The sequence below is a fragment of the Babylonia areolata genome, chromosome 3 (assembly GCF_041734735.1).
Source record: "Babylonia areolata isolate BAREFJ2019XMU chromosome 3, ASM4173473v1, whole genome shotgun sequence".
NCBI lineage: Eukaryota > Metazoa > Mollusca > Gastropoda > Neogastropoda > Buccinidae > Babylonia > Babylonia areolata.
The window spans coordinates 34,815,516-34,834,162 of record NC_134878.1 but is presented as its reverse complement, the minus strand read 5'-3'; positions in this window follow the sequence as shown (position 1 = coordinate 34,834,162).

Here is an 18,647-nt window from a genome sequence, read left to right as displayed (position 1 = left end):
CAGCTTAGCGATGTTGAGCCGTTTTGGAGCCTTCTGGCCTTGGGGGCGTCTCTTGGGCTGGATTCGAATATTCAGCTTCGAGACTACAAGGCGATGGTCTGTCCAACACTCGGCGCCGCACATGGTCTTTGTTACACGTACATCTTGCCTATCCCTTTTCCTGACGATGACATAATCGATGAGATGCCAATGCTTTGAGCGAGGGTGCATCCATGACGTCCTGTTACGGGTAGGGAGGCAGAAAACTGTGTTGGTTATCAGCAGTTCGTGCTCTGCACAGGTCTGAAGCAAAAGCAATCCATTTGGGTTGCAGTGGCCCACACCGTGCTTTCCAATCACTCCATCCCAGGAGATGTAGTCAGAGCCAACTCTAGCATTGAAGTCCCCAAGAATGATGAGCTTGTCTGCTTTTGGGATAGCAGCAATGACAGAGGGAAGGTCCTCGTAGAACTTCGCCTTCACTTCATCCGGGTTGGTCATGGTTGGGGCGTAGGCACTGACAATGGTGAGGTGCTTCTGGCCAGATGCCAGTGGGAGTTTCATGGTCATAAGCCTATCGTTGACTCCCTTTGGGATTCCAGCTAGCTTGCTGACAAGTGCTGTTTTTACTGCAAAACCAACGCCAGCCTCACGTCGCTCTTCGCTTCCTCGTCCACTCCAGAAGAAGGTGTAACCAGATCCCCGTTCACAGAGCTCGCCTTCACCTGCAAGCCGAGTCTCACTCAAGGCTGCGATGTCAATGTTGTATCTGGCGAGTTCGGATGCAACTAGTGCCGTTCTCCTTTGGGGTCTGTCCGCGTTATCTCTGTCCAGGACAGTCCTTATGTTCCAAGCACCAATGGTGAGAGGAACGATCCTTGTTTTTTTCTTTTCTTTCTTGTTGTTTCGACCGCTGATGTAGGGTCCCCGCCAGCCGCGGTATGCTGGCCAGGGCGATATGGAGCAGGCAATTTTTAGGGCACCTTTTCTAGCCCCTTCCTCATGCCAGGGAGGTGAGCAGTGCATTCCTAAAGAGGGCTGCTCAGACGCTCAGACGGCTGCCGAGCTCCATCGCTGCTCCTGTCGACGAAGAACGACCCTATGGCCTGAGCCGCCTGCGTGCAGGTCTGCGACTGCGACTGCCAGTGTACCCACACCTGTCGTTTCGTCGCTCGCCTGTCGCCACAGGACTTGGGGGTGATGAAATGATGAAGGATGAAAGGTCATTTTGGATGACTGATGACTTGCGCGATGAGTTTGTTTAAAGTGAAGAGGAGTTGCGCAACGTCAACCTCACTCTCTCGTCCGGGTCCACCAATTTCCAGTGGCAAGACTAAGTCGAGACGACTGGAGGATGAGCACGGATGCAGTGGATGACCAAGATATCCTTTCGGTGTCTCATCTTGCTCTCTGCACTCCACAGTGCGTTGCTGTAACCGCCTTCCTCTCCGTTGAACCGATAGGTTTCTTCCGCAGATTCTGCCGGATCCAGACTAAGCATGCATGGGTAGACACACCCCGGGGGCCAACTGCGTGTGGCATGCACACAGCACAGTGGAGCTAGATGGCCGTCGGTGGCTCTCCTGAGCCAACGCCCTTTTATGGATCTCCATAAGGGTGTCTAGCCACCCGCCTCACCAGTCCCGGAAGGAAGCGGTGGGAGTGCCGGTTTAGTCGCCGGCAACCCGACCCTGAACAGGTTGTACTGGATTACAGGTTACCAGTAGCAGATCTAATGATCTAATGAAGAAGAATGGTGATGATAATGGTGATGATGATGAGAAGAAGAAAAAGAAAAAGAAGAAGAAGAAGACACACGCATTGACCCAACGCAGTGGTCGGGCCTCGAGAACAAAGCCTTGTAAGTCCCTAAATAAATAAGAAAAATAACATCTTTGAAAATGGTAATGATAATGATACTACTGATGATGATGGAGTCTCCCGTCGGACCGACGGATGAGTAGGCAGGCAGGCTTATCTGTCGGTGTGTGTCCTCATATGGGAGAAGAGGCCGATTCTGGATGCGAAGCACTTCCCACAGGTGTTGCAAGGGAAAACGTCTCCAGAAGTTGAGCCCTGCTTCCTTCACTCACGCTTCTCCTTAATGGCCAGCGTTCTCTTGTTTTCAAACGTCTTTATGCCACTAGAGCACAGCATCCTCCAGCGAGAGCGGTCAAGGGCATCAGTTTCCCAGGAAGCGATGTCTATGTCACAGGCTTTGAGGTTTGTCTCAAGGTGTCCTTGAAGCGCTTGCAGGGTCTTCCAAGTTCGCGGTGGCCTTCCTTCAGCTGGCCATATAAAAGCATCTTTGGGATCCTGCTGTCTGTCATGCGGACAACGTGTCCTGTCCAGCGTAGCTTGCACTGGATCAGCAGACTTTCGATGCTGGGCATCTCTGGTGAAACTGCTCAAGTTGTTGAATGTGACAGCGATACGTCGTCTATGTTTCACAGCAGTACAACAAGGTGGTCAGCACAACAGCTCTGTAGGTTTTTATCTTGGTGCTGAGCCTGATGCCTTTGTTGTTCCACAGCCTGTTGTTGAGTCTGCCAAAGGCGGAGCTGGCCTTGGCGATGCGCAGTGTCACTTCTGCATCAAGGGCTCGGTTGCTGCATAGGGTGCTGCCCAGGTAGCAAAACTTGTTGACTGACTTGATCTCTGTGTCACTGATCTTGATTGCAGATGGGGGAGAGGCACTGGCGTTCTGTGAGCTAGCTGGTTGGTACATGGACTCGGTCTTGCTGAGGCTGATGGTGAGTCCAAAGCTGTCCATAATGAACTGCTACTGCTACTACTACTACTACTACTAACTAACTAACTAATAATAACTACTACTACGACCGACAATAATGATGATGATGATAATAATAATAACAACAACTTTTTTTAAAGTGACGTACTTTTGGAATGACGCAGTATGCCACGTTGGTTTGGTCATGTTCGGTCATGCGCACCACCGCCCCTCCGGTCGTCATAGAACAGACGTCATCCACCAGCTGACGTCTTCTGACGTAGACCCAATCCGAGGCAGTGACGTTTCCAAACACCGGGGTCAGTTTCTGTTGCTGTCGGAGTCCGGGCCGGTCTTTTCGGTGACTTCCGGTTTCTCGTTCTGTCTTCTGGCGCCTTTCACTGCCAGGGGCAGATCTGTGCGTCTTGATCGGATCTGTTCAAAGACAGGCATATGGATTGCATCTGTTGGGATTTGGGTGAAGGATGCTTACAAAGCTGATTTTCAGCCTTCTTCTTTTCATGGGCATGCATGAAGACGAAATAGCCATTGCTGGTCTTCGACACGATGATCTCTCTCTCTCTCTTCCATGTCATTCCCTCCCTCTTTCCTCCACATCTCTTTACCTCCTCTCTGTCTCAATCTGTCTCTGTCTCTTTTCTCTTTTTTCCCACTCTATCCTTCTCTCTATCTCTCTTTCTTCCCTATCTCTCGCACTACTCTCTCCCTATCACTCTCTAAAGAAACCTCTCTCATCCCTCTCTCTGGGTGTGTATGTATATGTGGTGTGTAATGTACATGCGCGCGCGCGCGTGTGTGTGTATGTGTGTGTGTGTCTGTGACTGTGCGCGTGTGTGTTTGTGTGTGTCTGTGTCTGTGTGCGTGAGTGTCTGTGTGCGTGCGTGCCTGTGTGCGTGTGTGTGTACAAGCGTACGTGTGTGTTGTTCCCGTTACAGTTCTGCTGCTGGTGATGACGATGAAGACGATGTTGTAGCTGGAATGTTTAGTGTGAGAGGGGATGGTGGTTGTGAATGGGATGATAATAGCGACGATGACGACGATAGCGATGACAGTGGTGATGATAGAGATGCTGCTGCTGTTGTTGATGATGATAATGACGATGATGATGATGATGGCGACGATGATGATAAAAACTATGACAGCGATGATGATGATAATGATGATGATGATGACAATGGTGATAGCAATGCTGCTATTACTGCTGCTGCTGCTGCTGCTGCTGCTGCTGCTCCTGCTGCTGCTGCTGCTGCTGCTGCTGCTGCTGCTGCTGCTGATGATGATGGGGCTATGATAATGATGGTGATGATGATATTAGTGATGCTGCTGCTACTACTGCTGTTGCCGCTGCCGCTGATGATGATGATGATGACGATGATGGTGATTTTTTTTTTCACAAATCAGAATCAAATGTTTAACTGACTTGAAAATTTCAGTTGCTTCACACCATCACCCTCAGCACAAAACGAAAACACCATGCCACAAACGGGACCCTCCCTCCAACCCATGTATCTGCTGTTGCAACACCACGGTCTGGCGTCTGTGGCCAGGCAATGACACTGCTGCGGATTCGAACTCAGTGCACTCACAGCCTGTCCAACCCCAAGACTTTGCTGAGGTCAGTTTGGCTGAGGTAGGTGGTGTGAAACCGCTTTAAACATAGCCTACAAGTAAGTTCAGCTTTTTGATTCCTGAGTTGTGAAATGTGTGACAAAAACCACAAGCAGAGAAGCTGCACAAACGAGTGAGATCCATACAGTACCGTGGACAGTCAGCTTGGTGAACAGGATGAACACACTGCACGCCAGGGTCATCCCCAGAAACAGCGCTTTCGTCCACTGCATGGCGGCTGTCCGTGCACACACACACACACACACACACACACACACACACGCACGCACGTACGCACGCACGCACGCACACACACACACACATACATACACAAAGCGAGTAAAAACGTAGGATTGCGAGACTGGAGATGGGAGTTCCACCCAACGAAGAAGTAGAAGAAGAAGAAGAAAAGAAGAAGCTAGTGTCATAACAATTCTAACAAAAGCTTAGTGTGTTATTTCAGGGTAAAACAAAACAAAAGGAGAACCACAAGAAACTCTTCTAATAACAAAATTTTAGCAACTCAGACATCCATTTTTAAAAACGTTTAAACAAAAAAACAAAAACAACAACAACAAAAACACACCTGAAAATTATATCATAAGGTAACATACGACGCAAACATTGCCACTGGCAGTGTAACAACACACAACCCACCTTGCGCTTCCACTCACTCCCGATCTGTAACTGTGAAACATAAACACACACACACACAGAGGACCACGATCTGTTGCTGACTGCCCACTGGTCATCCCAGCAGGGCCATAGTGGCCGCAGCTGGACAGTGAAGCTCCAAGGACTGGTCCGGTGAACCTGCCTGTCTGTACCGGTGGTCAGTGTGTCAATGCTCACTTGTATGGTCATAATAGTAATGATGATGATGGTGATAACAACAACAACAAAAACAATGCAATGATGATGATGATGAAAAAAATAGTTCTAGTTTCAGTTTCAACGAGGTGTCAAAGCGTGCAGACTGATCCATACACGCTACACCACACCAAATCATCTGAGTCTGTTTGTCTGTCACGCACACAGATACACACACACACACACACACACACACAAGCTGTTTGACCATGTCCCCTGGAATCCTTGCGGGGGGGGGGGGGGGGGGGGGGGGGGGGGGGGGGGGGGAGGGTGTGGAGGGGAATAGCAGTACAACATGCTGATAAACCCTCGCACCCTAAGCTGGCAACAGGTGTCTCATGTCTTAGATCTGGCCAATCTGACGCCACTGTCTTTTCCAGGCATGCATTTTACTGATGTGTTTACCTCCTACATACGCTCACAGCTGGGCCAACAGCAGAGTAAGAGTTGCATGATCAATGGTTCCTCCCCTGCAACGGTAATTCATTTACAGTTTTTTTGTCTTACTCTTTTTTTCTTTTCTTTTTTTTTTTTTTGGGGGGGGGGGGGAAGGGTGGTAGGAGGGATGGAAAGAACAAGACTCACAAACTGGGAGGCAATATTGCATTAGCTCTTAGTGCTGTATTTTGCATGTAACGTTATGTTTTCCTTAAAGTGTACTCTACTCAGGTGTTTGTTTGAAAAAAACCCCAAACAAACAACAACAAAAACACGATGATAGAGCACACTTTATTTAGGTAAGGGAAGGAAATACTTTGTTTCGATTAAAATATACAGCTTCTTATCCAGCTAGCGCGCAATGCTTGTTCACTGCGATAAGAATGTATCTCGCTCCCTGGTCTAATTATATGCACCGACTTCCTTGGAACAAAACAACACAAACAAAAACCAGTAAAACGCGATTCACTCGTGCGTTCATTCAAGAAAAGCGGCCATGAACCGCTGCACACATTTATCACATTATGTAACAAAAAGACACCAGTGTAGACAGTGTATTAACAAAATGCAAAAAGATACTGCCAGTTTCTGTTTCTCTTGGGAAAGAAATGGAAAGAACCGCATCAGTGTTTTTCATGTTTGGCAGTTTCTCTTGAAAGATAATAATTTTGACTTGATGAACGTTCGGGATCTTCTTTTTTTTTTTTTTTTTTCTTTTTGTTGTTGTTGTTGTTGTTGTATTTGTGACGACTGAGGTTCATCCGTGTTACGTAAGGTATACATGAAATATTATCTTTTTGTCAAAGGCGTGTGCGGCTTCCTTCTCTCGTGTGGACGTCGGTAAACTAAGTATATACATATGAGCATCACGAACCACATACAGTATAACACACGCCATACACTTGCCAGAATTTTCACCCCGTCCCACAAGACCTTGAGTGGTGGTCTGGACGTCAGTCATTCGGATGAGACGATAAACCGCCGACGTCACGTGTGCAGCATGCACTTAGCGCACGTAAAAGAACCCACGGCAACAAAAGGGTTTTCTCTAACAAAATTCTAAAGAAAAACCCACTCCAACATACATGTGTGTGCATGCGCGTGACTAAACCCCGAGTGAATGATACTGTCGGGAATCGAACGATGAGCGCCAAAACGCAACTGTCAGTGGGTTCTACCCAGGTAGGCAGCCTGGTGTGCAAATGACTCCGTGTTTGTAAAGCGCTTTCAGTTTGGTCTATGTAAGTATCAATGATTATAAGAGGCATAATAATGATTTCCTGCTTACGATGTTTTGCTTTCTATCATTTTGTCCAATATCACATTGACGTGACAGTACTCTCGGCTCCTGCACACATTGGGTTAGACCAGATGAACTCGCAATCAAAAAGTTGAGACTTCGATTCAGGATCGCACTGCATAAAAATAAACTGACGTTTTTCTTGCCGTAGTAACATGTTGACGTTGATGGTGCCAGTGTCCAATGAATGATTAATTGATCCCCGCCCCTTTCATATCCCCGCACGCACGCACACATACATGCGCACACTCACACTCACACACACACGCACACATGCACGCACATACTAATACACACACACGCACGCACGTACACATATACACGCGCGCGCGCGCACACGCACACACACACACACACACACACAAAATCGTACTCGGGCGGAAGGCAATATGAACGTTCATTCACAGACGTGTGCGTGTACATGAGAGCGAGTGTGGTCACGTATATATGTGTCCGTGTGTTTGTTTGGTTGTGTGTGTGTGTGTGTGTGTGTGTGTGTGTGTGTGTGTGTCTGTCTGTCTGTCTGTCTGTGCGTGTGTCTGATGTATCCGATTTGTATATTTGTATACAATATAACTAGTATCAAAGCAAACAGACCTCCCTTGTTGTTAGCTTACTTTTTGTATGAAACTGTGCATGCGTGTCTTATAAACCTTGTTAATGTTTAATGAAGTTAAACCACTTTGACTGGAAATCTGTATTTGAAAATATCTGTATGCTTTACATGATAATTCATCAGCAAATAGTTATCGAATTTCCTTTTTGAAAGCCTGCCTCATTGACTGGACTAAGTTGTCTGTCCCACAGAAATAAGTTAAACGGTTAAGAATTATTCCTTCCGTAAGTTAAGAAATATGATGTTGTCTCCAAAACAAATATTTCCCCGTGGCATCTTCATTGGTGTGTCTCCTCTATTTTCAAGGGATTCTATTTTGTGTGCTTGTCATGTTTGGATTGCGTTTAGTAACCATAGCGATAGTTCAGTGCTTAACTCTCCCCATGTCATAAATAGTTCAAGTTCTATTTCATATTCTATAGAAAAATAATTGTCAGGTAATTATCATTGATGATATCATATCAATTACAGTACACCATACAGAAACAAAATTAATATTGTCCTATGTCTGTCTCAAATTCTCTTCCAACCTCTCTCTTCCTATGGCGTTTTCCTATTCCAAAGGGACATAATCAGATATAATACGAATCGTTATCATGAATGAATCATATACGAAGAAAGATATATCATCCAGTACATCTAGTCCAAACAGTATATGATTCAGTAATTTGTCTTTTTAATGCTCTCATGTTCTCCCCCGCCCTCTCCCTCCCTGCCTCACACTGTGTTGTGTTTCGTGTTGCACGTGCATGTTGGTTGTGTGCAGTCTGCGCTGCAGGCTGGTACAGGGAGCTGTGTGCCAGTGCCTGTCCTGCAAGATGTCACGGCAATGTGTGTGACCGGCAGACAGGACTCTGCTCCGGTAAATGCCGTCATAACTGTTACATAACTTTGACAAGAGTGCATTTTATTGAGCTTCTGCTTATTGTATTCAGTGTCTTAGTGTTTTATTAGGCCATTGTATTTTCCTTGAACGGACATGATTTAGCCTGTTCAGATCAACAGGCACCGTCACCGTCACCGATCCCTCAGATTCCGAATCCTTTGGGTCAACCACCTTTCTCCAGTCCTCGCGTCTCTCGGCCGCTCTCAGGGTGTCTCTCAGCTCCATGCCTGTCCACTCTCGAATGTTGTCCTCCCATCTCTTCCTTTGTCTGCCTCTTCTTCTTCCTCCCCTCACTGTGCCTTGTAAGATTGTTTTAGCAAGACCAGAGGAGCGTGTGACATGAGCAAACCACTTCAGTTTTCGTTGTCTGGCGAGTGTTTGAAGGTCAGTATAGGGCCCGATTTCATTGCGGATGCGTCTCTTGACTTCTTCATTCGTGATGTGGTCTTTGTATGAGATGCCTAAGAGTCTTCGGAAGCACCTCATTTCTACAGCTCTTATTCTTCTCTCTAAGTCCGCTGTGAGGGTCCATGATTCACATGCATATAAAAAGATTGACATGACCAGAGAGCGCATCAGTCTGATTTTGGAACTGATGGCGATTTTTCTGTTTCTCCAGATGGGTTTGAGCTTGGTCATTGCGGCTGTGGTCTGGGCAATTCTTGACAGTATTTCTGGTTTTGATCCCTCGTCTGTCACGATAGATCCCAAATATTTGAATCTGTGGACACTTTCAAGTTTCTGGTCTTTGATTTTGATTTCTGATGTGAAGTTGCTGTTTGTCATCACTTTTGTTTTTTCCCCGCGGATTTCCGTATTTTGGTATGGAAATCAGCAACAGGCACAAACATCCCCAAAAACACCTGGAACAGGCACGCACCCTCCACAATCGGCGTTTTCGGTTATTGCCCTTGTTGTTGTGCTGCAGGGACATACCTGTAGGCTTTTCCTCTTATTCTCCCATAACACTTAAGTAGATAATTCGCCTTGTAAAAAGTCATCTTGTAAGTATTACTCACTTCTGTTATTGACAGCATGAATGACGAAAACCATCCATTTTATGCAAGAACTCTCTCTCTCTCTCTCTCTCTCTCTCTCTCTCTCTCTCTCTCTCTCTCTCTTCAACGATTTTAGAAAGTGATACTTGTATAGGCATATGCAAAATGTCCAAAGCTTATTTTCATCCTTTCTGTTGCGAAAGAAAAAGTGCAATCTACCACAGACGTTTGCTACACTTGAAGAGCGACACTGTGCTAAAAGCATGTCTTGAGATTTTTTTCGTTTGGGTTCATTTGTCCCCAGAAAGCTCACTGTTGCATATTTTGTGGTTGTTTTTGTTCTTCCTGATTTATTATTAGTAAGACGAGTATGCAACACGTGCACCCTGATTGTGTTCAGGTCGGTAACCTTTCATTATAATTCTCTCTCTCTCTCTCTCTCTGTTCGTGATGTGCTGTAGGGTGGTATGGTGACCAGTGCTCCATTCCTTGTTCTGTGAGATGCCAGACCAATGTGTGTGACCAACAGACTGGGCTGTGTTCCTGTAAAACTGCCTTCACTGGACTCTTCTGTTCAGGTCAGTACCAAAAGGGCATAAAAACAGGCTTTGACACTCAACCAACGGACCTGGAGGATTTCGGTGAACAGTTCGTGCAACACTCCAATTACTCTTCATAGAGCTCAGCTGAGGGAGAAGAAAAAGAAGAAGATGATGATGATGATGAAGATGATAATGATAATGCTGATGGTGATGAGACGACGACGATGATGAACCAAAAGGTGTTACCAAAAACAGACAATGATTTCAGGGATTTTTGCCTATTTTTTATGCTCCAAAAATGTTACATCTTTCTCCTTCTCTCCTCCTGCCCCCCCACCCCCCTCATTCTTTCCTTCCCTCTCTCCTTCCTCTCTCTCTCTCCCTCTCTCTCTTTCTCTATCTCTATCCATGTCTTCCCCTCTCTCTCATTCACATACTCCTAAAGACCAAAAGAGATCAACGATCTCACAGATATTTGTTTCGATGCTGAGGTCACAGAGGTTTCACACATGACATTTTGTGAGAGTTATGCAATGAGATCTCACCAAAGTCAATCCAACAGCCTATGAATAACAGCTCGGATGTCACATAACAGCAAAAGGCGTGTGGGAATTTGCAAGCTTTACTCTTTTGAGTCAGCTTCCTTGTTAGCGCGTCATTCTTTACATGTGAATGCTTTGGGGTCACACACACACACACACACACACACACGCACACACACACACACACACACACACACACACACACAAACACAACACACACACACACACACACACACACATTCACTCACTCACTCACACATGCGCGCGCGTGCAATACAGTACAGTACAATGCGATGCAATACAACACAGTACATCAAAATACAATATATATCTTCAGTCTACTCCCCTTGCGCCTGACATCGCCACTGCCACACCACACCACGTCACACCACACCACGTCACACCACACCACACCACGTCACACCACACCACACCACACCACACCACACCACACCACACCACACCACACCACACCACACCACGTCACACCACACCACACCACACCACACCACGTCACACCACACCACACCACACCACACCACGTCACACCACACCACACCACGTCCACACCACACCACACCACGTCACACCACGTCACACCACACCACACCACACCACGTCACACTACACCACGTCACACCACACCACACCACATCACACCATGTCACACCACACCCACACCACGTCACACCACACCACGTCACACCACACAACACCATGTCACACCACACCACATCACACCACATCACACCACACCACACCACACCACACCACGTCACACCACACCACACCACACCACACAACACCACGTCACACCACACCACACCACGTCACACCACACCACGTCACCACGTCACACCACACCACGTCACCACGTCACACCACACCACGTCACACCACACCACGTCACACACATCACACCACACCACACCACAGCACCTCACACCACACCACGTCACACCCACACCACACTACACCACACCACGTCACACCACACCACACTACACCACACCACGTCACACCACACCACGTCCACACCACACCCACACCACACCACACCACGTCACACCCACACCACACCACACCACTTCACACCACACCACGTCACACCACACCACACCACACCACATCACACTACACCACACCACACCACACCCACACCACTTCACACTGCACCAGACCACACCACATCACACCACACCACATCACAACCACTTCACACTGCACCACACCACACCACACCACACCACACCTCACCGCGTCACACCCACACCACACCACACGACGTCACACCACACCACACCACGTCACACCACACAACACCACACCACACGACGTCACACCACACGACTCAAGGTAAAACCACGTCACACCGCGTCACCACCACACTACAGCACACCACCACACCATGCCATACCACACCACACCATGCCATACCACCACACCATTTCACACCACACCACACCACACTCTCCGCCATCCCACCACACCATACCACACCACACCACCACACCAAAGCCCACTCACACAGATCAAGTCCTTGATTTTTCTTAAAGCTTTTACTTTGTTGTTGTGAGGTTAGTGATGATAAAATAGAATAGAATAGAATAGCATATGTCTTATTACCAAGTGTACTGGGTACGAACACAAATCGAAAATCATACACAAACACAGATATAGCAGAAATTAGGATACATACAAGTGCATATCAATATATAAACTTGTGCATACTCACACATGCACGCACTGGCGCGCGCGCGCGCGCCGCACACACACACACACACACACACACACACACACACACACACGCACGCACGCACGCACGCACGCACGCACACACATCTCGAAAATCTCAAAAGCTGGATGTGATTGTCCCGGCTGATTGATTTTGCTTTTTTGAGTAGCCGCTTATAATATGTGTCTTCAGAGAAGGTAGATCAGCCCCGGTAATCTTGGTGGCAGTTTTTACGATTCTGTTAAGGGCTGCAACTTCTGCCTTGGAAATGTTTCCTTACCAAACAGTAATAGCGAAGGTTAGCACACTTTCAATGACTGCTCGGTAGAAATCAACCGTGATTTCATTTTTAATTCCGAACTTTTTGAGGCGCCGAAGAAAGTACAGGCGCTGTTGTGCTTTCTTAACAATTTTTTTACGCATTTTTCTCCCATTTAAAATCGTTAGAATGATCAGTCCGATAAATTTAAATCGCTAATGATCTCTGCATGCTTGTCTTTAATGACAAGTGGTAAGGGGTCAGATCTGGTCTTCCTGAAATCTAAAATTAATTCTTTTGTTTTTGATACGTTGAGTTCTAAGTTGTTTTGATCACACCAGCTGACAAGTTCCAGTACTTCTTCCCTATATTTTGACTCATCACTGTTCGTAATCAGCCTTCTAGAGTAGTATCGTCGGCAAACTTGACCATGGTGTTACATTCATTTTGAGTTGCACAGTCATGTGTGAAGACTGAGTACAACAGTGGGGACAGAACAAATCCCTGTGGGGTGCCCTATGTTGTGAAAGCATGTGGAGGAGGTGAGGTTCACCAACTTTAACAACTTGCGGTCTGCATCTTACAAAATTTAGGATCCATGCACAAATTGATTCAGGCAGCGAGAGGTCTTTTAGTTTAAAATATAGTTTTGGTGGTACTGTTGTATTGAACGCAGAGCTGTAGTCAACTGAAAAGGATCCTGGCATAGCTGTTAGGATTCGAGGTGTCTGAGGACGTGGCAGATGAACCAATGCTAATGGCATCTTCAACCCATCTGTTAGCTCTATAGGCGAACTGAAAGGGATCAAAGCTGGAGGAATGCAGGTTTTTGGGAATTGTAGAATCAAGCGTTCAAATGTTTCATTGCGACTGATGTTAAGGATACTGGACAATAATCATTAAGACAGCTAGGCTGTGCTAACAACTAGGCTGTGCTGCTGATGATGAGGTTGGGTTTTTTCATTCTTTTTAGACGGCTGAAATGCTGTGTTGCTTTATATTTGCTTGTCTGTTATGCCTTTTTTAATACATGCTGCACGTGTTGTCACAGACTGCAGTGAGAGAACTGCAAGGAGAATATGGTCACTGTAAAGACAAGACCTCCTCTGGGTACTGCCCCCAGTGACGGGAAACTGTCGTCGTGACGGATGCCAGCATGGGTGGCAGCCACCGCTGTGTAAAGAAGGTAACCACACTGTGTGTGCAGTCTCGTCTCGTTTCGTTTCATTTATTCTTTTATAGTATGTTCATCTAAGATGATGATATCAGACTGAAAAATAAATGATGATATTATAATTATTATTATTATCATTATTTGCATTTTTTTCAATCATAATTGGTGATTATTGTTAACATTAATTAGAAATAATCTTTTGTGAAAATCAATGGCAGACTCGTCTGTATTGTATCGGTGTTAGGGTTCGGAGCCCTGTTTCATCATAGTGTTGTGTCCTTATGAAATGCGCTTGACTGTGATTGTCTCACTCCAGCACGTGTCAATGAGCGACTGACCGGGTTGGGGAGGTTGTTACTGGGGAAGGAGAGTAATGGCCCGACCTTCACGTGCCGAGCCCTAGAAACAGTGGATGTGATAGCATATGGGACCTTTAACCTTTATAATCATGTACTGCATTTCATTGCATTTTTTTGCATCCTATTGCATTGCATTGCAATCGATTTCTCTGCACAGAGGTCAGGCTGGGGAGAGCACGTCGCCATGGTGCAGTGCTTCTTTTTCTCTCTATAGACTCGGTCATTAAAAAGCGTTTTTATAAAAAACTCTTCAGCTTTTCAGTCATTACAGATAGCCATGTGTTAATTTATCGAAAAACAGGGGCGTTCACTCTGTCAGGATCCGTGTGTAGCTATGATAGTAGTGTCCGACTATGACCATCATAATAGCAAAGGAGGCAACTGCTGTCCCGACTATCTGGGCTGGAACTCTGTTATAGTGGAGAGTGTCTAGCCCACGTTACATCCCCTTTCTCTCAGCCAAGACGGCTGTAGAACAGTCAGTAGGATGTTTCCCAAATGACAACTGTCCCCGAAGGCTGCAGCACTGAGGAAGTGCGATCTTGCCACTAGTTCGAGAGTCACAGTCACACACACACACACACAACACACACACACACACACACACACACACACACCACCATCACCACCTCCACACCACCAAGTAGTGCACTTTACTCAGCAGCATTTTTTGCTGTTGTTTTTTTCTTCAGTGACAGAAGCTAAACATTTTTTTTTGTCCAATACATACCGGTGTCTCCTGTCTACAGCAACCAAAGACAACGATGCATAATCAATACTGCTCCATCATAGGCTCTGTGGTTGGTGCTGGACTCTTCATCGGTGTCTGTGTCATCATTCTGGGTCTGATAATATGGTGAGCAGCAGTCACATGTTAAATAATATGGTGAGCAGTGGTCATACGTTATAGTTTAATAGTGAGCAGAGGTCATGTGAACTGTTCTTATGTATGATATGGTGAGCAGCAGTCGTGTTTTATGTGATGAGCAGTGATCACGTGTTAAAATAGGATGAGCAGCAGTCGTGTTTTATGTGATGAGACAGTGATCACGTGTTAAAATAGGATGAGCAGCAGTCGTGTTTTTATGGTGATGAGCAGTGATCACGTGTTAAAAATAGGATGAGCAGTGGTCATGCAGTATAATGGTGAGCAGAGATCACGTGTATAATAATTATGGTGGTGGTTGGTCATATGTTTATGATAAGGCGAGCAGTGGTAGTACATTTGATAAGGGCGAGCAGTGGTCATGTATTGTGAGATGGTGAGCAATGGTCATGCTTTATAGTCTGTTGAGCAGTGGGTTAAACGTTATAGTAAATGGTGAGCAGTGATCATGTGTTGTAATAATTATGGCCAGCAGTTGCCATACGTTGCAACACGGTAAGCAGTTGTCATAGATACACAAAGTTTATTTGTTTGTATTTTTTTCAAAGAGAACATTTTGTGTTCATAGCAGTAGACCTCTTCTTATACTGAATTCGCACAGAAAATAACGAAGAAAAAATTTGACTTGCTTCCAGGGTTCTCCGATCCAGGATACTTCACGTCGAATGATAAACAGAATGTATGGTTAAGCGTGAGTGTGGAAACTGACTGTCAACAACGGCGTGTAAACTCTCTCTCTCTCTCTCTCTCTGTGTGTGTGTGTGTGTGTGTGTGTGTGTGTGTGTGTGTGTGTGTGTGTGTGTCTATTATCTATCTTTCTTTCTACCCCCTCTCTCTCCCCCCCCACACTCTCTCAGTCTCTATCTCCCCCTCTCTCCATTATCGCCCCTCCCTTTCTCTCTCCCTCTATCTCACTTCTCTCTCTCTCTCTCCTCTCTTCTCTCTCTCACCAGTCTGTTTCTCCCAGCAATAATATGTCCATGTCAACGTACACATTATTGTTACCACAATCTCAGTCTCTCTTACGTATACACACATTTCCCCTAACGCCTCCATCACCCCCTCCAAACACACACACACACATTACTTTACATATCTACTGCTGTCCCAGAAATGGACGTCAACGTTGCCCCAACATCACCCACACAGGATCAGGATCGGAGGGAGACAGGGGAGAGACAGGTGACACAGTCCTCCACACAGCACCAGACGAGGGGAGGGAAACTACGAAATCGTTGGGGACGTGGACGGAGCAGAAAGAATGATGACACCACCACAAAGCCCAGCAAGTCTGAGGCAGTTGCCCCAAACCCCTATGACAAAGTCACCGTGCAGTACCGCAACAGGGGAGACAGCCACCTCTACACAACTTTGGACAGGAAGCACGTGGCTCCAGTAAAAATGACGTCACTGTCAGAGCACAGCGCACACAGGTGACCATGAGCGGAAACCCCCACAGTGTAAAGCCAGCAGCGAGAAGAACGAGATTGACGTTTGCTGTCAGCAACAGCCACATGCAGTTACATTTGAAATGAATAACTAAACTGAACTGAGGTACTGCGGTAGAATCAGTTAGGCGTTTGGACTTCTTTGTGATCCGAGCTTCGCCAGTGATCAAAGTTGGAAGCTCCGTTTCGTCTTGGTGTTTGTGTCCTTGGAAAGGCAACTTTACTCCGATTTTCCTCACTTCACACAGGTGTGAATGGGTACCTGACTCATCAGCTACTACTATAAATATCACGTTTCTGAAAAAGGGGGAAAAAAGTTACATTCCTCAAAGCATGTGTTACAATTCTGTTACATATTGATTTTCGCCATTCTGATGTCGTTTCCAAACATGTGTGCGTTATAACAGAAACAAGAGAGGTAAGGCCTTCAAGACTCACTTGTGATACACTTTTTAAAAAATCCAGCTTTTTATGTATTTGAGTATAATGCATTTACTGTTATATTTTTATTTTTTATATTCTCTAAACTTGGCACTTGATCTGATATTCGACCTACAAAGATCTGTCATTATTATCATTTTTTGTCAAACAGGAACTTCTTTTGCTAAGCATGGAAGTTTTGCTTATGCAAACGTTTTGGTGCAGACAGTAAAACAAGGAAATTACTCTGCTGGGGATTTAGTTTGCTTTAAACTGATCTTTCTCATCTTAAACATTACATTTTGAAATTATACTCAATACATAAAAAGCTTGGATTTTTTAAAAAGTGCATCACAAGTGAGTCTTGAAGGCCTTGCCTCTCTTGTTTCAAAATGTAATGTTTAAGATGAGAAAGATCAGTTTTAAAGCAAATGAAGTCCCCTAACATTAATTAGAGTAATTTCCCTTTTTTACTATCTGCACCAAAACGTTTGCAAAATAAATAAAACTTCCATGCTTAGCAAAAGAAGTTCCTGTTTGAACAAAAAATGAAAAAATGATGCTCTGTTGTTGGGTCAGAATATCAGATCAAAGTGCCAAGTTTAGAGAATACAAAAAATATAAATATAACAGTAAATGCAGTTTGCATATAATTAGGCTTGCTTTTTTTTTTTTCTTTTTTTCTTTTTTGTGCCCATCCCAGAGGTGCAATATTGTTTTAAACAGATGACTGGAAAGAACTGAATTTTTCCTATTTTTATGCCTAATTTGGTGTCAACTGACAAAGTATTTGCAGAGAAAATGTCAATGTTAAAGTTTACACGGACACAGAGACACAGACAACCGAACACCGGGTTAAAACACTCACTTTGTTTACACAAGTGAGTCAAAAAGGGGTTACTTCCAGGCAGAACTAGAATGACTCACCCCAGGATACTGAAAACAGTGAGTGAGTGGTCTAATTAATGTTTGTCAACAAGAAAATCTCCGAACAACGAGGCACCGAGAGAGCCAGGACCACAAGTTGATGTCAGTCCACAATTAGCGACGTCTACTGTTGGACGTCCATACCTTGCCAAAGAAACACAAGCAAAGTGGGCCTGATCTCTGACTGCTTTAGATATGAACAAGTGGGAAAACATCGCTGACGGCCATGCTTCCTGGAGACAGACTGTGTATGAAGGGATCAAGCGAGCCGAGAAGGAACGAATCAAACTGCCGGTCTGCGGTTGAGGAAAGCACACATTGCTGCCGATCCAGTTCCGTCAACAGTACAGACATTAGCAACACAAACTGCTGCCTCAGGACTAGACAGCTCAGCCATCACATACTGATATAAGATCCATGGTGTGAACATCAACAGTTGTGATCCATTGTCTGGTGAGACAGACAATACAATACAATACAATACAATACAATACAATGCAATACACAACTTCATTGTCTATACTTTGGTACAGTGATTTTCTTTTTGGCAGCAGCACATGTCCAACATAAGAGAAAACAACAAACAATTAAAATGAATAGAAAATAAAAAAGATAATTAAATGGCACCAAATGGAAATACATATACAAATATACAGATTACTGAAATTTAGTGTCTCTCCATTTCAGTCAGCGAAACCGCATTGCACATCTACCCACACACACACACACACACACACACCACGCGCACTCACACGCACACATACACTCTCTTCATCCCCTCTCGCTCTGTCTCTCTCTTCACAAGAAATGCAACTACAAAGATCATCGTTCATTTAAAAATCAAATATCACCAGAGTAAGACAAGAATTAAGCCAAAGAGCAGCACTTCCACAGTTCACATTAGGCAT